The sequence below is a fragment of the Notolabrus celidotus genome, chromosome 6 (genome assembly GCF_009762535.1).
Source record: "Notolabrus celidotus isolate fNotCel1 chromosome 6, fNotCel1.pri, whole genome shotgun sequence".
Lineage (NCBI taxonomy): Eukaryota > Metazoa > Chordata > Actinopteri > Labriformes > Labridae > Notolabrus > Notolabrus celidotus.
In genome coordinates this window covers 10404202-10424836 of record NC_048277.1, presented here as the reverse complement: position 1 = coordinate 10424836, position 20635 = coordinate 10404202, and the positions used below count along the sequence as shown (strand labels likewise).

General features: G+C 47.7%; 17 non-coding genes and 2 pseudogenes across 17 annotated transcripts; all 19 read right to left on the bottom strand.

Moving 5' to 3' along the window:
• Positions 1 to 530: 530 nt before the first annotated feature.
• Positions 531 to 726, bottom strand: LOC117815187. Its single transcript, XR_004631760.1, has one exon. It is a non-coding gene; the product is annotated as a U2 spliceosomal RNA (small nuclear RNA).
• A 1632-nt stretch (positions 727 to 2358) lies between these two features.
• On the bottom strand, positions 2359 to 2549 carry LOC117815181. Its single transcript, XR_004631758.1, has one exon. It is a non-coding gene; the product is annotated as a U2 spliceosomal RNA (small nuclear RNA).
• A 176-nt stretch (positions 2550 to 2725) lies between these two features.
• On the bottom strand, positions 2726 to 2842 carry LOC117815135. The gene has a single exon (XR_004631714.1). It is a non-coding gene; the product is annotated as a U5 spliceosomal RNA (small nuclear RNA).
• A 342-nt stretch (positions 2843 to 3184) lies between these two features.
• On the bottom strand, positions 3185 to 3360 carry LOC117815183 (annotated as a pseudogene).
• Positions 3361 to 9143: 5783 nt separating this feature from the next.
• On the bottom strand, positions 9144 to 9260 carry LOC117815133. Its single transcript, XR_004631713.1, has one exon. It is a non-coding gene; the product is annotated as a U5 spliceosomal RNA (small nuclear RNA).
• A 342-nt stretch (positions 9261 to 9602) lies between these two features.
• LOC117815180 lies at positions 9603 to 9793 on the bottom strand. Its single transcript, XR_004631757.1, has one exon. It is a non-coding gene; the product is annotated as a U2 spliceosomal RNA (small nuclear RNA).
• A 176-nt stretch (positions 9794 to 9969) lies between these two features.
• Positions 9970 to 10086, bottom strand: LOC117815132. Its single transcript, XR_004631712.1, has one exon. It is a non-coding gene; the product is annotated as a U5 spliceosomal RNA (small nuclear RNA).
• A 342-nt stretch (positions 10087 to 10428) lies between these two features.
• Positions 10429 to 10605, bottom strand: LOC117815184 (annotated as a pseudogene).
• Positions 10606 to 16393: 5788 nt separating this feature from the next.
• LOC117815131 lies at positions 16394 to 16510 on the bottom strand. The gene has a single exon (XR_004631711.1). It is a non-coding gene; the product is annotated as a U5 spliceosomal RNA (small nuclear RNA).
• A 342-nt stretch (positions 16511 to 16852) lies between these two features.
• On the bottom strand, positions 16853 to 17043 carry LOC117815179. Its single transcript, XR_004631756.1, has one exon. It is a non-coding gene; the product is annotated as a U2 spliceosomal RNA (small nuclear RNA).
• A 176-nt stretch (positions 17044 to 17219) lies between these two features.
• LOC117815130 lies at positions 17220 to 17336 on the bottom strand. Its single transcript, XR_004631710.1, has one exon. It is a non-coding gene; the product is annotated as a U5 spliceosomal RNA (small nuclear RNA).
• Positions 17337 to 17678: 342 nt separating this feature from the next.
• On the bottom strand, positions 17679 to 17869 carry LOC117815178. The gene has a single exon (XR_004631755.1). It is a non-coding gene; the product is annotated as a U2 spliceosomal RNA (small nuclear RNA).
• Positions 17870 to 18045: 176 nt separating this feature from the next.
• LOC117815129 lies at positions 18046 to 18162 on the bottom strand. The gene has a single exon (XR_004631709.1). It is a non-coding gene; the product is annotated as a U5 spliceosomal RNA (small nuclear RNA).
• A 342-nt stretch (positions 18163 to 18504) lies between these two features.
• LOC117815177 lies at positions 18505 to 18695 on the bottom strand. The gene has a single exon (XR_004631754.1). It is a non-coding gene; the product is annotated as a U2 spliceosomal RNA (small nuclear RNA).
• Positions 18696 to 18871: 176 nt separating this feature from the next.
• On the bottom strand, positions 18872 to 18988 carry LOC117815128. Its single transcript, XR_004631708.1, has one exon. It is a non-coding gene; the product is annotated as a U5 spliceosomal RNA (small nuclear RNA).
• Positions 18989 to 19330: 342 nt separating this feature from the next.
• On the bottom strand, positions 19331 to 19521 carry LOC117815176. The gene has a single exon (XR_004631753.1). It is a non-coding gene; the product is annotated as a U2 spliceosomal RNA (small nuclear RNA).
• A 176-nt stretch (positions 19522 to 19697) lies between these two features.
• LOC117815126 lies at positions 19698 to 19814 on the bottom strand. Its single transcript, XR_004631706.1, has one exon. It is a non-coding gene; the product is annotated as a U5 spliceosomal RNA (small nuclear RNA).
• A 342-nt stretch (positions 19815 to 20156) lies between these two features.
• LOC117815175 lies at positions 20157 to 20347 on the bottom strand. The gene has a single exon (XR_004631752.1). It is a non-coding gene; the product is annotated as a U2 spliceosomal RNA (small nuclear RNA).
• Positions 20348 to 20523: 176 nt separating this feature from the next.
• On the bottom strand, positions 20524 to 20635 carry LOC117815136. Its single transcript, XR_004631715.1, has one exon. It is a non-coding gene; the product is annotated as a U5 spliceosomal RNA (small nuclear RNA).

The window sequence follows — 20635 nt, the reverse complement described above, 5'->3', positions numbered from 1 at the left end:
CTGTGTGGTAACATTTTGATTTAATAACTCCTAATAACACAAGCATATTCAGTGCCCTCTTACTAGTTCCACAATCACTTTTACTGTCCTCTGGCTGCTTAAGCCAATTCCATTTTCCTAAAGTGACAAATTTACACACACAGAATACATTCAAAAAATATTGTATCATACACATATATGATAATTTATGGACAGAAATGATTTGGTCATACATTTTTTGTAATTTAGTCATTCCCATAACAGACACAAAAATTCAATGCATCACACATTATGTGGTTAAGATCCAGCAGCATGTAATGATAAACCTGGCCAGTGGGTGGTTTCGTGTACACATGAAGCTTCGAGAAATGAACCCTTTCTCGAACCAATTGGCTCAAGTGGTTCGAAGCCTCATGAGGCTTCATCTCACCATCACTACATTTCACTTTACTGCACAGCTCAGAAACAGAATTTTTGACAATGTCTGAGTTCACAGGGGACACTATCACTGCTATTTGATTGTAGACACTTTTATTATGAAAAAATGTGGTTACATGCATATCACATATGAGGCACTGCAGTACCGGGTCGATGGGTGGAGTGAATGGAGCAAGCGCCTTCTTCAGCTCCCTGTCTGTAAAATTTGGTTAATGATCAGTTTAACATCTGATATGTACCCTTATAGGGGACATTTCAGATGTTAAACTGATAAGAACAGATTTTTCTTTCTTTCTTTTGAAAAAAAATCATTGAAACTTGGTTCATATGTATCATCATTACATTTACATCTGGAGCTTTAAATCTGCAGTTTCAAGGATAAAAGATTTTACGACTGACAAATGTTCTTGTCTTTGTTTTTCCTCATGTTACATCAACATTGTGTTTTCAATGTAATTTGCACAATAAAAACAAAAACAATCGCAATAGATAAAATCAGAGCAGTTCAAAGCTTTCCATGAAAGGTTTTCTGTCATTAAAATGTCCATGATACATTAAATTGTCCTTTGTGTCTTTTAAAATCCTCAGTAAAATCATTTAACCTTAGAACACTATTGCCGGGTGATTTTCACCCGAGCAAATACATTTACATGATTTTCATTATCAATCAATCAATCAATCAATCAATCAATCAATCAATCATTCAATCGTTATTTGTATAGCGCCAAATCACAACAAACGTTATCTCAAGACGCTTTTACAAACATAGGAAGTATAGACCACTCTATGTTAAATTGTGAACATAGACCCAACTTCAAGACAGGGTAAGACTCAGTAAGACTCAGTCTTTTCTCTTCTTAATCCACCATTAGCTAGTTACAGTGGTGGGGAAAAACTTCAGGCAGAACCAGACTAATGTAAGACAGACATCTGCCTCGACCGAGTTGGGTCTGGAAAGAGGGATAGAGGAGAGTAGTAGAAGCTGTTGCCGCTGGAGTCCAGCACATCCGTATCAGCTGGAGTCCAGAACGTCCACAGCAGGAGGATGCCTACGGCAGCTTAGAGGAACCTACGAGACAATGGAGCTCAGGGACTCCAGAAAGGTCTATGGTTAGTAGCTTTCAATGGGACAGGCAGAGTTAAAGTAAGTGATGGGGGGTTGGGGGGAAGGGGGTGAGATAGGATCCCAGTGTGTCAGTATGCCAGTTCCCCCGGCAGTCTAAGCCTATAGCAGCATAAGAGCTGGTCCAAGCCTGAGCCAGCTCTAACTATAAGCTTTATCAAAAAGGAAAGTTTGAAGCCTACTCTGTAAGAAAATATAAGTGTGTTCAACTGAAAATAATTTGTAACCTGGCTGCCTTAAAATGTTAAGTTCAGCAAGCCAAGAAATTGAAGTTGTTTCCACTTTTGTCTTAGTTCCTTAAACTTAGTTTTATTAGTTGGGGTGACAAAGAGTGCTGATAAATTAGTTTAATCAAAATCATACTTAAGTTTAATCGACAAGCCTTTTTATTGAGACCAACAAGCAATTGTAAGTTTTCAAAGTTAACCAAAGTGTTTGCCGCTGGAGACCAGCCTCTGGCTGTTTTCTCCCAGGTTGCGGTGCTTCTTCCTGGGCACCACAACGGCTGCCGCCTAGCCGAGCGGCCCTCGGATCACGGTAATCTGCCCTTGGCTGGCCGCGTACTAGGCCACTTCCGTTCTCCCACACGTCGTCACAGGCTTCACACAGTGCAATTTCACAGAGTTTAAGGCCTGGCGGTTAGCTGCAGGCTACAATGACATGCAGATAGCTCAGGCTCTCGCAGACCCGCTGGGCCATTTACAGGAAGAGTGGAAGGGGATCTGCGGGCCACATTCCAGTCCGGGGCTGTTGTGGGCACGCTGGAGGGGCGGCCGAGCCAGAGTTTTGCTCAAGGCATTACTTTTCCACATGGCAGAGAGGGTTGCACCGTTCCCGGCGGCACTGCAATACCGGGTCGGTGCGTGGAGTGAATGGAGCAAGCCCCTTCTTCAGCTCCCTGTCTCAAAAATCCGTTTAATATTTCGTCCCCTTATAGGGGACATATCAGATATTAAACTGATAAGAACAGATACTACACTTGATCTTAGCCAAAAGGCAGAGAAGCGATAGCCCAAAGTGTTTGCCGCTGGAGCCCAGCCTCTGGCAGTTTTCTCCCAGGTCGCGGTGCAGTGCTTCTTCCTGGGCACCACAACGGCTGCCACCTAGCCGAGCGGCCCTCGGATCTGATCTGACCCGACCTCTCAGCGGCCTCGGATACCTTCTTTGCTTTCCACAAGTGCCAGAGGCTCAGCCGAACAGCCGAGCCTGCCAAAAATAGGTTCAACTCAATAGTGTTCCTCTCCACGGAAGTCTTTAGTAAAAGGCGAAAGACTTGTGCGGTATGAAGAGAAACTCGAGTAGGTACGGCCTTCTCCCCCAAGAGCAGCCCAACACAGGTGTGGCCCCAGCCACTACGCTCACGGTAATCTGCCCTTGGCTGGCCGCGTACTAGGCCACTTCTGTTCTCCCACACGTCGTCACAGGCTTCACACAGTGCAATTTCACAGAGTTTAAGGCCTGGCGGTTAGCTGCAGGCTACAATGACATGCAGAAAGCTCAGGCTCTCGCAGACCCGCTGGGCCATTTACAGGAAGAGTGGAAGGGGATCTGCGGGCCACATTCCAGTCCGGGGCTGTTGTGGGCACGCCGGAGGGGCGGCCGAGCCAGAGTTTTGCTCAAGGCATTACTTTTCCACATGGCAGAGAGGGTTGCACCGTTCCCGGCGGCACTGCAATACCGGGTCGATGCGTGGAATGAATGGAGCAAGCCCCTTCTTCAGCTCCCTGTCTCAAAAATCAGTTTAATATTTCGTCCCCTTATAGGGGACATATCAGATATTAAACTGATAAGAACAGATTTTTTCTTTCGAAAAAATTTATTGACACTTAGTTCATTGGTTTCATCATCACATTTACATCTGGACCTTTAAATCAGCATTTTCAGGGATCAAGGGTATTACGACCAAACAAAGGATCTTGTCTTTGTTTATCCTCATGTTCCATCAACATTGTGTTTTCAATGTAATTTGCACAATAACACAAAACAATCGCAATACATAAAATCAGAACTGTTTAAAAGATTCCATTTAAGTTTTTCCATTAAAATGTCCATGATACATAAAAGTGTCCTTTGTGTCTCTTAAAATCCTCAGTAAAACTTTTAAAAGAGCGCATTTGTTAAAAGTTCTCTTCTTCCAGTTAACTCGCTTCTCGGCCTTTTGGCTAAGACTGCGATCGCCTCTGTTTGCCGGTGGTAACTTTTGCCTGATGTGGCACTGTTGCTGTCAGCCTTGGAGGAGAAAAATTGTTCCTGTAGAAAAAAAATTTCAACCCTTTTTGAGTTGGATAGATTTTTTGCGTATAGGAATATAGGGACCTCAGAGTTTCTACGCTTCTGCGTGTGCTACTTCAAACATCTAAGCCATTCAGGTAGGCAATAACTTTTTGCTTTTTGCAAATTTTTGCTTGCCTAAGATTTTTTACCTTGTGGTGTCTCCAAAATGTCGGCTGCCCATGCCGGCATGAGGAGGCACCACAGCGTCCGTTTCACATTTCGTGAAATAGATGGAAAACCTTACATCATGTCCAGACTGGACTTTTCTAGAAATTTGATTCAGAAAACATTGAAATTCACCCCAGATGATGTAAACTGTCTGGTAACCCTTCCTATGAACAAAGGCTTTGATCTCAGTTTCCGCTCCTCTGCCTTGCTTCAAGAATTTTGGACACGATATGAAAATGTAAAACCCCAGTTTCTTACATTCAACATGGAGAAACTGACTGACAATGCCTCTAAAACAGTTATTGTTAGAATGTTCAATGAAACTGTGAATGCAGAAGACATTTGTATTTGGCTGGGAAGATACTACATGGTCAAAGGCCAGGCTATGAAGGTGAGCGATGAAGATGGCATCTGGAACTGTGCTTGGAAGGTCCCCATTAAACAATGGCAGGACCCCCAAGGCTTCCAGGGCCTAAAACATCTGCCATCTGTGATAGTTCTGGGAAATAACCGGGGCTACATTCATTACCAAGGCCAGCCCAAGCTCTGCCGCAAGTGTGGTGAGCATGGGCACCTTGTGGAAGCCTGTCAGCAAATCATTTGTGGTAAATGTAGAGAAATTGGTCATACTTTTGAGGAATGTACCAATGGCAGAAAGTGCAATCTTTGTGGAGACAACGACCATCTCTTCAGAGATTGTCCAAAGTCCTTTGCCAACAAAGTGAGGGCTGCAAAACAAATGGAAAAGGAAAATATGAACAATGGTGAAAATGAAACACAAAATGGTGGACAAGGTGACATTTTTAGTGAGCTGTTTGAAGGTCCTGGGCAGTTAAATTCAAATCTCCCTCCAAAACCTGTGATTGGAGGAGAAGGCTCAGGAGTGGAGAGAGAGGGGGAGGGGCCTGCTGCTGCTGCTGCCCCTCAACTGGAGACTGTGGAGGAAGAGGGATCAGTGCAGGCAGAGGGCGGAGCCACTTCCAACTCTGACTCATCTCAGAATGAGAGCGATAGTGAGGATGCCTCACTTCCCAATGCCCAGGCCAAGAGGCCTTTATCTGAATTGTCCTCCGAGTCTCCTGTAGTCTCGGAGAAGAGGGGAAGAGCTGGGAACCACTCAGACAGCTCATCTGTGGAGGACCCCAGAGTCTTCCCCTCCAGTTCACCAAATGAGGTCTCTTTTCTGAACATAGCTCAGCAATCAACCCCTAGAAAGACTCAAATGTTAAAAGTCAACTTCAAGCCAGGAAAACCTGCACAGTCTGAAAGGGAAATGGAGCTTAATCTGGTCACTCTTCCCCCGTAAGAGTGAAAAAGAGCTTCGTTAACAAGAAATATAACAACTGTTTTTTAACCTTTTAGTCTTTCAAAATGTTTTACCTGTTTTTAACCATACTTATGACGCTCACCTTCTCAACCATCAATGTGAGAAGTGTGAAGTCGAAAGTTAGAGCCCAAACTGTTTTATCCTTTCTTAAATCTTTTAAGTCAGATGTGTTTTTATTGCAAGAGTGTGGTCTACCATTTTTAAAAAACTACAGGGACTGGGAGGCAATGTGGCCACATGCATCACTGTGGAGTGGATCAAACCAAAATAAAAATGATGGCGTGGCCATTTTAATTAACAACCCTCTGGTCGTGGTGAAGGGCAGCACTGTGGTGAGAGATGGTAGGGCACTTTTAGCACACTTGACTTTTATGGGGAAGGATTTTAACATTTTAGATATTTATGGCTTTAATGATAAAAACGACAGGTATAACCTTTTAGAAGACTTGCAGTCCCACATGCTAGGTAGGGAACCCTTAGTAGTAGGTGGAGATTTTAACTGTATTTTAACCAGAAATGATAGGAAAGGAACAAACAAGGATTTCAAAGTGGAAAAAACATCGGTTTTATTTGGGACTATTTGCAAGGATTTTAAATTACTTGACTGTTTTAAAGTCATGCATCCCAGAGAGGAGGGCTTCACCTGGTTCAGTGGTGATGGCACCAAAGCCTCTCGCATAGACTACATTTTATCACGAGATTGCCCACCTACTGATGCTAGAGTATTTCCTGTCTTCTTTTCTGATCACGCTATGCTCTGCTGCACTCTTTCACTTTCTTCAGGTGTGACTTATGGCAAGGGTCTGTGGAAACTCAACTGCTCCCTTTTAGAAGATAGGGAGCTAGTGAGTCAGTACAGGGAGCAGTACCAAGAGTGGCAGACCCTCCAAGACTTCTACGAAACACGAGCACACTGGTGGGAAATGGTGAAGGGAAGGACTCAGACTTTTTTTAGACAAGCAGGGAAGAGAAAAAAAGATAGGGAAAATAGACGCATGTTGGGACTGCAGAAAAGACTCCAGAGATATTATATTTTAAATCAACAAGGAATGGATTTTAATGAAGAAATCCAGGAAGTAAAGACGCAGATGTCGTTTTTAGCCGAAATCAAGAGTAAAGGTGTCATTTTAAGGAGCAAGGAAAAGGAAATGGAAGAAGGTGAGAAGTGTACAAGATATTTCTTTAAAAAAATAATTCACAAAGAGAAAACAATAACCAAACTCAAAAGAGACAATGGCTCCACTGCTGAAACTACAACTGAATTGAAAGATACAATAGAAGATTTTTATGAAGAACTGTACAAAGAAAAACCCATCAAAACTGAAATAGCAACAGAAGTTTTAAAATTCATTGAAAAGAGAGTAGATGACAGTGTGCTTTTATCCCAAGATTTTACCCTTTTAGAACTAAATAATTGTATTAAAAGTTTTAAAAGAGGAAAGTCCATGATGGTCTCCCCTTTGAATTTTATTGGATTTTATGGGATATTTTAGCGCCTGATCTACTTGCTGTTTTTATGGAATTTGAAAAACTTGACCGACTTCCTGACAGTTTTAGAATAGGGATAGTGACTCTGCTTTTTAAAGACAAAGACAAGACAGACCTAAAGAACTGGAGACCTATCACCCTTTTAAATTTTGACTGCAAACTTTTTGGTAAGCTTTTATCATCTCCTATGTCAGTGCTTTTAGAAGGGCTGATTCACCCGGATCAAGCCTGTGCCATACCGGGGAGGAAGATCACTGACAGCCTCATTCTGATCCGAGACACCATCTGTTTTGCGAGAGACAGAAACATTCGGCTTGTAGTCCTAAACTTAGACTTTGAAAAAGCATTTGATCGGGTCTCGCACCAGTACTTGTTCCAGGTACTGCAAACCGTGGGTTTCCCTGCGAGGTTTATAGCTTGGGTGGGATTGCTGTACCAGGACATTATCAGCAAATTTGTTGTTAACGGGCATCTTACAAAAGCAGTGGAGATTTACTGCGGTGTCCGTCAGGGTTGTCCGTTATCTGCCCTCCTCTACATTATCTGCATTGAACCGTTGGCACAGATCTTGAGAAGGGACCAACGAATCAATGGGGTGGGAATACCAGGGAGTGGGGGACTGACAAGCAAGTGCTTTTTATACATGGACGACATCAACATTTTATGCACTGATTTTTTATCTGTAAACAGGACGCTGGACTTGACTGACTGGTTTGGACAGGCCTCTGGGTCCAAATTGAACAGACTAAAGACCCAAGCCCAATGCTATGGACCATGGACAGCGACTGAGACAACTGGACTCCCCCTGACTGTGAACCAGACTGACCAGAAAATACTTGGGGTCAAATTTGATAGGGAGGGGGGAGGGAAAACCAATTGGCAAGACAAAGTAGGGAAAGTCAGACAACGACTGGGGTACTGGACGCAGCGCAGACTGACCATGGAAGGGAAGGTTTTAATCATTAAAGCAGTGATTTTACCTTTGCTTTTATTGATCAGTTCTGTTTTTACCCCCTCAAGACACGTGCTTTTAGATCTGGACCGAGCAATCTTTTATTTTCTGTGGGGATCCAAGTGGGAGCGGCTAAAAAGAGACATAATGAAGAAACAAAAAGAAAAAGGTGGAAAAGGGGTCCCAGATTTTAATCTGTTTTTAGGAAGCATATATGCAGCAACAGCAATCAGAGCCGCCACAGCCCCATCCAGAAACCCAAAGACTACAGCGATGACACGGTTCTGGATGGGGTCATACCTAAGAAAAATAAAAATTTTACCCATTGATCTTAAAGTTCCAGTGTCTTTTAACCTTCCTCCTGCCTATGCTTTTATCCAAAAGTTTTTAAGTCATTTTAAACTTGAACAGGAAGAGTTGCAAATTTTAACTAACCATCGTTCTCTCATCTCTGTTGTGCAGGAGCGTGACTCAGTGAGTCCAGTGCGCGGGCTTGCACTCGGCAAGCCCTCTACAGTTTGGAGCAGTGTAAACCATCCTGTTCTTCCAAACAGACTCCGGGATCTGTCATGGATGGTGGCTCATGAGATCCTCCCGGTCAGGTCCGTGATGCACTCTCGGGGCATGTCAAGGTCCTCAACTTGCCCTCGACCAGGTTGTGATGCGCCTGAGTCTGTGAGGCATCTGCTCTGGGAGTGCAGCGCTGCCGTAGAACAGTGGGCACTGGCCGGCTCCTTACAATTCCCGTGCTTACCAGCAAGGGACGTCCTGACAGCACAGCTGGTGCTGTATGGAGTGGGCCAAAGGCCGCAGAGCCAGAAAGACTTTGCGGCACAATGGCTCACTCTAGCCGCCATCAAAGACGCCACATGGTCCTCCAGGAACTTGCTGGTAAGGAAGCACAAGCAGATCCCCCCCGTGGCTGTGATCCGGATGGCAGCAGCGACGGTCACGATGGCCCGATCTGCAGGCGGCAAACCTAGGACACAGCCACAAAGAAGAATCGCCTCTGTGCCCATTCGGATGAAGGAGCCGGAGCCACACGGGAAAAGTTCAAGGCAGCAGCGGCCTGGCTCTCCGGGAGAGGCAGGTGGGAAGGAGCCGTAGGGTGAGGGTCTCCTCTGAGCACCAGGACAGGGTCCTGAGAGACCACATCTGTTTGGGAGAACAAAATTAGTGATTCTTGTTAGGGGCTCACCACGCTCCTGCACAAGCGATAGCCCAAAGTGTTTGCAGCTGGAGCCCAGCCTCTGGCAGTTTTCTCCCTGGTCGCGGTGCGGTGCTTCTTCCTGGGCACCACAACGGCTGCCGCCTAGCCGAGCGGCCCTCGGATCTGATCTGACCCGACCTCTCAGCGGCCTCGGATACCTTCTTTGCTTTCCACAAGTGCCAGAGGCTCAGCCGAACAGCCGAGCCTGCCAAAAATAGGTTCAACTCAATAGTGTTCCTCTCCACGGAAGTCTTTAGTAAAAGGCGAAAGACTTGTGCGGTATGAAGAGAAACTCGAGTAGGTACGGCCTTCTCCCCCAAGAGCAGCCCAACACAGGTGTGGCCCCAGCCACTACGCTCACGGTAATCTGCCCTTGGCTGGCCGCGTACTAGGCCACTTCCGTTCTCCCACACGTCGTCACAGGCTTCACACAGTGCAATTTCACAGAGTTTAAGGCCTGGCGGTTAGCTGCAGGCTACAATGACATGCAGAAAGCTCAGGCTCTCGCAGACCCGCTGGGCCATTTACAGGAAGAGTGGAAGGGGATCTGCGGGCCACATTCCAGTCCGGGGCTGTTGTGGGCACGCCGGAGGGGCGGCCGAGCCAGAGTTTTGCTCAAGGCATTACTTTTCCACATGGCAGAGAGGGTTGCACCGTTCCCGGCGGCACTGCAATACCGGGTCGATGCGTGGAGTGAATGGAGCAAGCCCCTTCTTCAGCTCCCTGTCTCAAAAATCCGTTTAATATTTCGTCCCCTTATAGGGGACATATCAGATATTAAACTGATAAGAACAGATACTACACTTGATCTTAGCCAAAAGGCAGAGAAGCGATAGCCCAAAGTGTTTGCCGCTGGAGCCCAGCCTCTGGCAGTTTTCTCCCAGGTCGCGGTGCGGTGCTTCTTCCTGGGCACCACAACGGCTGCCGCCTAGCCGAGCGGCCCTCGGATCTGATCTGACCCGACCTCTCAGCGGCCTCGGATACCTTCTTTGCTTTCCACAAGTGCCAGAGGCTCAGCCGAACAGCCGAGCCTGCCAAAAATAGGTTCAACTCAATAGTGTTCCTCTCCACGGAAGTCTTTAGTAAAAGGCGAAAGACTTGTGCGGTATGAAGAGAAACTCGAGTAGGTACGGCCTTCTCCCCCAAGAGCAGCCCAACACAGGTGTGGCCCCAGCCACTACGCTCACGGTAATCTGCCCTTGGCTGGCCGCGTACTAGGCCACTTCCGTTCTCCCACACGTCGTCACAGGCTTCACACAGTGCAATTTCACAGAGTTTAAGGCCTGGCGGTTAGCTGCAGGCTACAATGACATGCAGAAAGCTCAGGCTCTCGCAGACCCGCTGGGCCATTTACAGGAAGAGTGGAAGGGGATCTGCGGGCCACATTCCAGTCCGGGGCTGTTGTGGGCACGCCGGAGGGGCGGCCGAGCCAGAGTTTTGCTCAAGGCATTACTTTTCCACATGTCAGAGAGGGTTGCACCGTTCCCGGCGGCACTGCAATACCGGGTCGATGCGTGGAGTGAATGGAGCAAGCCCCTTCTTCAGCTCCCTGTCTCAAAAATCCGTTTAATATTTCGTCCCCTTATAGGGGACATATCAGATATTAAACTGATAAGAACAGATTTTTTTTTCTTTCGAAAAATTTTATTGACACTTAGTTCATTGGTTTCATCATCACATTTACATCTGGACCTTTAAATCAGCATTTTCAGGGATCAAGGGTATTACGACCAAACAAAGGATCTTGTCTTTGTTTATCTTCATGTTCCATCAACATTGTGTTTTCAATGTAATTTGCACAATAAAACAAAACAATCGCAATACATAAAATCAGAACAGTTTAAAAGATTCCATTTAAGTTTTTCCATTAAAATGTCCATGATACATAAAAGTGTCCTTTGTGTCTCTTAAAATCCTCAGTAAAACTTTTAAAAGAGCGCATTTGTTAAAAGTTCTCTTCTTCCAGTTAACTGTTGTGCAGGAGCGTGGTGAGCCCCTAACAAGAATCACTCATTTTGTTCTCCCAAACAGATGTGGTCTCTCGGGACCCTGTCCTGGTGCTCAGAGGAGACCCTCACCCTACGGCTCCTTCCCACCTGCCTCTCCCGGAGAGCCAGGCCGCTGCTGCCTTGAACTTTTCCCGTGTGGCTCCGGCTCCTTCATCCGAATGGGCACAGAGGCGATTCTTCTTTGTGGCTGTGTCCTAGGTTTGCCGCCTGCAGCTCGGGCCATCGTGACCGTCGCTGCTGCCATCCGGATCACAGCCACGGGGGGGATCTGCTTGTGCTTCCTTACCAGCAAGTTCCTGGAGGTCCATGTGGCGTCTTTGATGGCGGCTAGAGTGAGCCATTGTGCCGCAAAGTCTTTCTGGCTCTGCGGCCTTTGGCCCACTCCATACAGCACCAGCTGTGCTGTCAGGACCTCCCCTGCTGGTAAGCACGGGAATTGTAAGGAGCCGGCCAGTGCCCACTGTTCTACGGCAGCGCTGCACTCCCAGAGCAGGTGCCTCACAGACTCAGGCGCACCACAACCTGGTCGAGGGCAAGTTGAGGACCTTGACATGCCCCGAGAGTGCATCACGGACCTGACCGGGAGGATCTCATGAGCCACCATCCATGACAGGTCCCGGAGTCTGTTTGGAAGAACAGGATGGTTTACACTGCTCCAAACTGTAGAGGGCTCGCCGAGTGCAAGCCCGCGCACTGGACTCACTGAGTCACGCTCCTGCACAACAGAGATGAGAGAACGATGGTTAGTTAAAATTTGCAACTCTTCCTGTTCAAGTTTAAAATGACTTAAAAACTTTTGGATAAAAGCATAGGCAGGAGGAAGGTTAAAAGACACTGGAACTTTAAGATCAATGGGTAAAATTTTTATTTTTCTTAGGTATGACCCCATCCAGAACCGTGTCATCGCTGTAGTCTTTGGGTTTCTGGATGGGGCTGTGGCGGCTCTGATTGCTGTTGCTGCATATATGCTTCCTAAAAACAGATTAAAATCGGGGACCCCTTTTCCACCTTTTTCTTTTTGTTTCTTCATTATGTCTCTTTTTAGCCGCTCCCACTTGGATCCCCACAGAAAATAAAAGATTGCTCGGTCCAGATCTAAAAGCACGTGTCTTGAGGGGGTAAAAACAGAACTGATCAATAAAAGCAAAGGTAAAATCACTGCTTTAATGATTAAAACCTTCCCTTCCATGGTCAGTCTGCGCTGTGTCCAGTACCCTAGTCGTTGTCTGACTTTCCCTACTTTGTCTTGCCAATTGGTTTTCCCTCCCCCCTCCCTATCAAATTTGACCCCAAGTATTTTCTGGTCAGTCTGGTTCACAGTCAGGGGGAGTCCAGTCGTCTCAGTCGCTGTCCATGGTCCATAGCATTGGGCTTGGGTCTTTAGTCTGTTCAATTTGGACCCAGAGGCCTGTCCAAACCAGTCAGTCAAGTCCAGCGTCCTGTTAACAGATAAAAAATCAGTGCATAAAATGTTGATGTCGTCCATGTATAAAAAGCACTTGCTTGTCAGTCCCCCACTCCCTGGTATTCCCACCCCATTGATTCGTTGGTCCCTTCTCAAGATCTGTGCCAACGGTTCAATGCAGATAATGTAGAGGAGGGCAGATAACGGACAACCCTGACGGACACCGCAGTAAATCTCCACTGCTTTTGTAAGATGCCCGTTAACAACAAATTTGCTGATAATGTCCTGGTACAGCAATCCCACCCAAGCTATAAACCTCGCAGGGAAACCCACGGTTTGCAGTACCTGGAACAAGTACTGGTGCGAGACCCGATCAAAAGCTTTTTCAAAGTCTAAGTTTAGGACTACAAGCCGAATGTTTCTGTCTCTCGCAAAACAGATGGTGTCTCGGATCAGAATGAGGCTGTCAGTGATCTTCCTCCCCGGTATGGCACAGGCTTGATCCGGGTGAATCAGCCCTTCTAAAAGCACTGACATACGAGATGATAAAAGCTTACTAAAAAGTTTGCAGTCAAAATTTAAAAGGGTGATAGGTCTCCAGTTCTTTAGGTCTGTCTTGTCTTTGTCTTTAAAAAGCAGAGTCACTATCCCTATTCTAAAACTGTCAGGAAGTCGGTCAAGTTTTTCAAATTCCATAAAAACAGCAAGTAGATCAGGCGCTAAAATATCCCATAAAATCCAATAAAATTCAAAGGGGAGACCATCATGCCCTGGGGACTTTCCTCTTTTAAAACTTTTAATACAATTATTTAGTTCTAAAAGGGTAAAATCTTGGGATAAAAGCACACTGTCATCTACTCTCTGTTCAATGAATTTTAAAACTTCTGTTACTATTTCAGTCTTGATGGGTTTTTCTTTGTACAGTTCTTCATAAAAATCTTCTATTGTATCTTTCAATTCGGTTGTAGTTTCAGCAGTGGAGCCATTGTCTCTTTTGAGTTTGGTTATTGTTTTCTCTTTGTGAATTATTTTTTTAAAGAAGTATCTTGTACACTTCTCACCTTCTTCCATTTCCTTTTCCTTGCTCCTTAAAATGACACCTTTACTCTTGATTTCGGCTAAAAAAGACATCTGCGTCTTTACTTCCTGGATTTCTTCATTAAAATCCATTCCTTGTTGATTTAAAATATAATATCTCTGGAGTCTTTTCTGCAGTCCCAACATGCGTCTATTTTCCCTATCTTTTTTTCTCTTCCCTGCTTGTCTAAAAAAAGTCTGAGTCCTTCCCTTCACCATTTCCCACCAGTGTGCTCGTGTTTCGTAGAAGTCTTGGAGGGTCTGCCACTCTTGGTACTGCTCCCTGTACTGACTCACTAGCTCCCTATCTTCTAAAAGGGAGCAGTTGAGTTTCCACAGACCCTTGCCATAAGTCACACCTGAAGAAAGTGAAAGAGTGCAGCAGAGCATAGCGTGATCAGAAAAGAAGACAGGAAATACTCTAGCATCAGTAGGTGGGCAATCTCGTGATAAAATGTAGTCTATGCGAGAGGCTTTGGTGCCATCACCACTGAACCAGGTGAAGCCCTCCTCTCTGGGATGCATGACTTTAAAACAGTCAAGTAATTTAAAATCCTTGCAAATAGTCCCAAATAAAACCGATGTTTTGTCCACTTTAAAATCCTCGTTTGTTCCTTTCCTATCATTTCTGGTTAAAATACAGTTAAAATCTCCACCTACTACTAAGGGTTCCCTACCTAGCATGTGGGACTGCAAGTCTTCTAAAAGGTTATACCTGTCGTTTTTATCATTAAAGCCATAAATATCTAAAATGTTAAAATCCTTCCCCATAAAAGTCAAGTGTGCTAAAAGTGCCCTACCATCTCTCACCACAGTGCTGCCCTTCACCAAGACCAGAGGGTTGTTAATTAAAATGGCCACGCCATCATTTTTATTTTGGTTTGATCCACTCCACAGTGATGCATGTGGCCACATTGCCTCCCAGTCCCTGTAGTTTTTTAAAAACGGTAGACCACACTCTTGCAATAAAAACACATCTGACTTAAAAGATTTAAGAAAGGATAAAACAGTTTGGGCTCTAACTTTCGACTTCACGCTTCTCACATTGATGGTTGAGAAGGTGAGCGTCATAAGTATGGTTAAAAACAGGTAAAACATTTTGAAAGACTAAAAGGTTAAAAAACTGTTGTTATATTTCTTGTTAACGAAGCTCTTTTTCACTCTTACGGGGGAAGAGTGACCAGATTAAGCTCCATTTCCCTTTCAGACTGTGCAGGTTTTCCTGGCTTGAAGTTGACTTTTATCATTTGAGTCTTTCTAGGGGTTGATTGCTGAGCTATGTTCAGAAAAGAGACCTCATTTGGTGAACTGGAGGGGAAGACTCTGGGGTCCTCCACAGATGAACTGTCTGAGTGGTTCCCAGCTCTTCCCCTCTTCTCCGAGACTACAGGAGACTCGGAGGACAATTCAGATAAAGGCCTCTTGGCCTGGGCATTGGGAAGTGAGGCATCCTCACTATCGCTCTCATTCTGAGATGAGTCAGAGTTGGAAGTGGCTCCGCCCTCTGCCTGCACTGACCCCTCTTCCTCCACAGTCTCCAGTTGAGGGGCAGCAGCAGCAGCAGGCCCCTCCCCCTCTCTCTCCACTCCTGAGCCTTCTCCTCCAATCACAGGTTTTGGAGGGAGATTTGAATTTAACTGCCCAGGACCTTCAAACAGCTCACTAAAAATGCCACCTTGTCCACCATTTTGTGTTTCATTTTCACCATTGTTCATATTTTCCTTTTCCATTTGTTTTGCAGCCCTCACTTTGTTGGCAAAGGACTTTGGACAATCTCTGAAGAGATGGTCGTTGTCTCCACAAAGATTGCACTTTCTGCCATTGGTACATTCCTCAAAAGTATGACCAATTTCTCTACATTTACCACAAATGATTTGCTGACAGGCTTCCACAAGGTGCCCATGCTCACCACACTTGCGGCAGAGCTTGGGCTGGCCTTGGTAATGAATGTAGCCCCGGTTATTTCCCAGCACTATCACAGATGGCAGATGTTTCAGGCCCTGGAAGCCTTGGGGGTCCTGCCATTGTTTAATGGGGACTTTCCAAGCACAGTTCCAGATGCCATCTTCATCTCTCACCTTCATAGCCTGGCCTTTAACCGTGCAGTATCTTCCCAGCCAAATACAAATGTCTTCTGCATTCACAGTTTCATTGAACATTCTAACAATAACTGTTTTAGAGGCATTGTCAGTCAGTTTCTCCATGTTGAATGCAAGAAACTGGGGTTTTACATTTTCATATCGTGTCCAAAATTCTTGAAGCAAGGCAGAGGAGCGGAAACTGAGATCAAAGCCTTTGTTCATAGGAAGGGTTACCAGACAGTTTACATCATCTGGGGTGAATTTCAGTGTTTTCTGAATCAAATTTCTAGAAAAGTCGAGTCTGGACATGATGTAAGGTTTTCCATCTATTTCACGAAATGTGAAACGGACGCTGTGGTGCCTCCTCATGCCGGCATGGGCAGCCGACATTTTGGAGACACCACAAGGTAAAAGTCTTAAGCAAGCAAAAATTTGCAAAAGCAATAAGATATTGCCTACCTGAATGGCTTAGATGTTTGAAGTAGCACACACAGAAGCGTAGAAACTCTGAGGTCCCTATATTCCTATATGCGAAAAATCTATCCAACTCAAAAGGGGTTGAAAGGTTTTTTCTACAGGAACAATTTTTCTCCTCCAAGGCTGACAGCAACAGTGCCACATCAGGCAAAAGTTACCACCGGCAAACAGAGGCGATCGCAGTCTTAGCCAAAAGGCCGAGAAGCGATAGCCCAAAGTGTTTGCCGCTGGAGCCCAGCCTCTGGCAGTTTTCTCCCAGGTCGCGGTGCGGTGCTTCTTCCTGGGCACCACAACGGCTGCCGCCTAGCCGAGCGGCCCTCGGATCTGATCTGACCCGACCTCTCAGCGGCCTCGGATACCTTCTTTGCTTTCCACAAGTGCCAGAGGCTCAGCCGAACAGCCGAGCCTGCCAAAAATAGGTTCAACTCAATAGTGTTCCTCTCCACGGAAGTCTTTAGTAAAAGGCGAAAGACTTGTGCGGTATGAAGAGAAACTCGAGTAGGTACGGCCTTCTCCCCCAAGAGCAGCCCAACACAGGTGTGGCCCCAGCCACTACGCTCACGGTAATCTGCCCTTGGCTGGCCGCGTACTAGGCCACTTCCGTTCTCCCACACGTCGTCACAGGCTTCACACAGTGCAATTTCACAGAGTTTAAGGCCTGGCGGTTAGCTGCAGGCTACAATGACATGCAGAAAGCTCAGGCTCTCGCAGACCCGCTGGGCCATTTACAGGAAGAGTGGAAGGGGATCTGCGGGCCACATTCCAGTCCGGGGCTGTTGTGGGCACGCCGGAGGGGCGGCCGAGCCAGAGTTTTGCTCAAGGCATTACTTTTCCACATGGCAGAGAGGGTTGCACCGTTCCCGGCGGCACTGCAATACCGGGTCGATGCGTGGAGTGAATGGAGCAAGCCCCTTCTTCAGCTCCCTGTCTCAAAAATCCGTTTAATATTTCGTCCCCTTATAGGGGACATATCAGATATTAAACTGATAAGAACAGATACTACACTTGATCTTAGCCAAAAGGCAGAGAAGCGATAGCCCAAAGTGTTTGCCGCTGGAGCCCAGCCTCTGGCAGTTTTCTCCCAGGTCGCGGTGCAGTGCTTCTTCCTGGGCACCACAACGGCTGCCGCCTAGCCGAGCGGCCCTCGGATCTGATCTGACCCGACCTCTCAGCGGCCTCGGATACCTTCTTTGCTTTCCACAAGTGCCAGAGGCTCAGCCGAACAGCCGAGCCTGCCAAAAATAGGTTCAACTCAATAGTGTTCCTCTCCACGGAAGTCTTTAGTAAAAGGCGAAAGACTTGTGCGGTATGAAGAGAAACTCGAGTAGGTACGGCCTTCTCCCCCAAGAGCAGCCCAACACAGGTGTGGCCCCAGCCACTACGCTCACGGTAATCTGCCCTTGGCTGGCCGCGTACTAGGCCACTTCCGTTCTCCCACACGTCGTCACAGGCTTCACACAGTGCAATTTCACAGAGTTTAAGGCCTGGCGGTTAGCTGCAGGCTACAATGACATGCAGAAAGCTCAGGCTCTCGCAGACCCGCTGGGCCATTTACAGGAAGAGTGGAAGGGGATCTGCGGGCCACATTCCAGTCCGGGGCTGTTGTGGGCACGCCGGAGGGGCGGCCGAGCCAGAGTTTTGCTCAAGGCATTACTTTTCCACATGGCAGAGAGGGTTGCACCGTTCCCGGCGGCACTGCAATACCGGGTCGATGCGTGGAGTGAATGGAGCAAGCCCCTTCTTCAGCTCCCTGTCTCAAAAATCCGTTTAATATTTCGTCCCCTTATAGGGGACATATCAGATATTAAACTGATAAGAACAGATACTACACTTGATCTTAGCCAAAAGGCAGAGAAGCGATAGCCCAAAGTGTTTGCCGCTGGAGCCCAGCCTCTGGCAGTTTTCTCCCAGGTCGCGGTGCGGTGCTTCTTCCTGGGCACCACAACGGCTGCCGCCTAGCCGAGCGGCCCTCGGATCTGATCTGACCCGACCTCTCAGCGGCCTCGGATACCTTCTTTGCTTTCCACAAGTGCCAGAGGCTCAGCCGAACAGCCGAGCCTGCCAAAAATAGGTTCAACTCAATAGTGTTCCTCTCCACGGAAGTCTTTAGTAAAAGGCGAAAGACTTGTGCGGTATGAAGAGAAACTCGAGTAGGTACGGCCTTCTCCCCCAAGAGCAGCCCAACACAGGTGTGGCCCCAGCCACTACGCTCACGGTAATCTGCCCTTGGCTGGCCGCGTACTAGGCCACTTCCGTTCTCCCACACGTCGTCACAGGCTTCACACAGTGCAATTTCACAGAGTTTAAGGCCTGGCGGTTAGCTGCAGGCTACAATGACATGCAGAAAGCTCAGGCTCTCGCAGACCCGCTGGGCCATTTACAGGAAGAGTGGAAGGGGATCTGCGGGCCACATTCCAGTCCGGGGCTGTTGTGGGCACGCCGGAGGGGCGGCCGAGCCAGAGTTTTGCTCAAGGCATTACTTTTCCACATGGCAGAGAGGGTTGCACCGTTCCCGGCGGCACTGCAATACCGGGTCGATGCGTGGAGTGAATGGAGCAAGCCCCTTCTTCAGCTCCCTGTCTCAAAAATCCGTTTAATATTTCGTCCCCTTATAGGGGACATATCAGATATTAAACTGATAAGAACAGATACTACACTTGATCTTAGCCAAAAGGCCGAGAAGCGATAGCCCAAAGTGTTTGCCGCTGGAGCCCAGCCTCTGGCAGTTTTCTCCCAGGTCGCGGTGCGGTGCTTCTTCCTGGGCACCACAACGGCTGCCGCCTAGCCGAGCGGCCCTCGGATCTGATCTGACCCGACCTCTCAGCGGCCTCGGATACCTTCTTTGCTTTCCACAAGTGCCAGAGGCTCAGCCGAACAGCCGAGCCTGCCAAAAATAGGTTCAACTCAATAGTGTTCCTCTCCACGGAAGTCTTTAGTAAAAGGCGAAAGACTTGTGCGGTATGAAGAGAAACTCGAGTAGGTACGGCCTTCTCCCCCAAGAGCAGCCCAACACAGGTGTGGCCCCAGCCACTACGCTCACGGTAATCTGCCCTTGGCTGGCCGCGTACTAGGCCACTTCCGTTCTCCCACACGTCGTCACAGGCTTCACACAGTGCAATTTCACAGAGTTTAAGGCCTGGCGGTTAGCTGCAGGCTACAATGACATGCAGAAAGCTCAGGCTCTCGCAGACCCGCTGGGCCATTTACAGGAAGAGTGGAAGGGGATCTGCGGGCCACATTCCAGTCCGGGGCTGTTGTGGGCACGCCGGAGGGGCGGCCGAGCCAGAGTTTTGCTCAAGGCATTACTTTTCCACATGTCAGAGAGGGTTGCACCGTTCCCGGCGGCACTGCAATACCGGGTCGATGCGTGGAGTGAATGGAGCAAGCCCCTTCTTCAGCTCCCTGTCTCAAAAATCCGTTTAATATTTCGTCCCCTTATAGGGGACATATCAGATATTAAACTGATAAGAACAGATACTACACTTGATCTTAGCCAAAAGGCCGAGAAGCGATAGCCCAAAGTGTTTGCCGCTGGAGCCCAGCCTCTGGCAGTTTTCTCCCAGGTCGCGGTGCGGTGCTTCTTCCTGGGCACCACAACGGCTGCCGCCTAGCCGAGCGGCCCTCGGATCTGATCTGACCCGACCTCTCAGCGGCCTCGGATACCTTCTTTGCTTTCCACAAGTGCCAGAGGCTCAGCCGAACAGCCGAGCCTGCCAAAAATAGGTTCAACTCAATAGTGTTCCTCTCCACGGAAGTCTTTAGTAAAAGGCGAAAGACTTGTGCGGTATGAAGAGAAACTCGAGTAGGTACGGCCTTCTCCCCCAAGAGCAGCCCAACACAGGTGTGGCCCCAGCCACTACGCTCACGGTAATCTGCCCTTGGCTGGCCGCGTACTAGGCCACTTCCGTTCTCCCACACGTCGTCACAGGCTTCACACAGTGCAATTTCACAGAGTTTAAGGCCTGGCGGTTAGCTGCAGGCTACAATGACATGCAGAAAGCTCAGGCTCTCGCAGACCCGCTGGGCCATTTACAGGAAGAGTGGAAGGGGATCTGCGGGCCACATTCCAGTCCGGGGCTGTTGTGGGCACGCCGGAGGGGCGGCCGAGCCAGAGTTTTGCTCAAGGCATTACTTTTCCACATGGCAGAGAGGGTTGCACCGTTCCCGGCGGCACTGCAATACCGGGTCGATGCGTGGAGTGAATGGAGCAAGCCCCTTCTTCAGCTCCCTGTCTCAAAAATCCGTTTAATATTTCGTCCCCTTATAGGGGACATATCAGATATTAAACTGATAAGAACAGATACTACACTTGATCTTAGCCAAAAGGCCGAGAAGCGATAGCCCAAAGTGTTTGCCGCTGGAGCCCAGCCTCTGGCAGTTTTCTCCCAGGTCGCGGTGCGGTGCTTCTTCCTGGGCACCACAACGGCTGCCGCCTAGCCGAGCGGCCCTCGGATCTGATCTGACCCGACCTCTCAGCGGCCTCGGATACCTTCTTTGCTTTCCACAAGTGCCAGAGGCTCAGCCGAACAGCCGAGCCTGCCAAAAATAGGTTCAACTCAATAGTGTTCCTCTCCACGGAAGTCTTTAGTAAAAGGCGAAAGACTTGTGCGGTATGAAGAGAAACTCG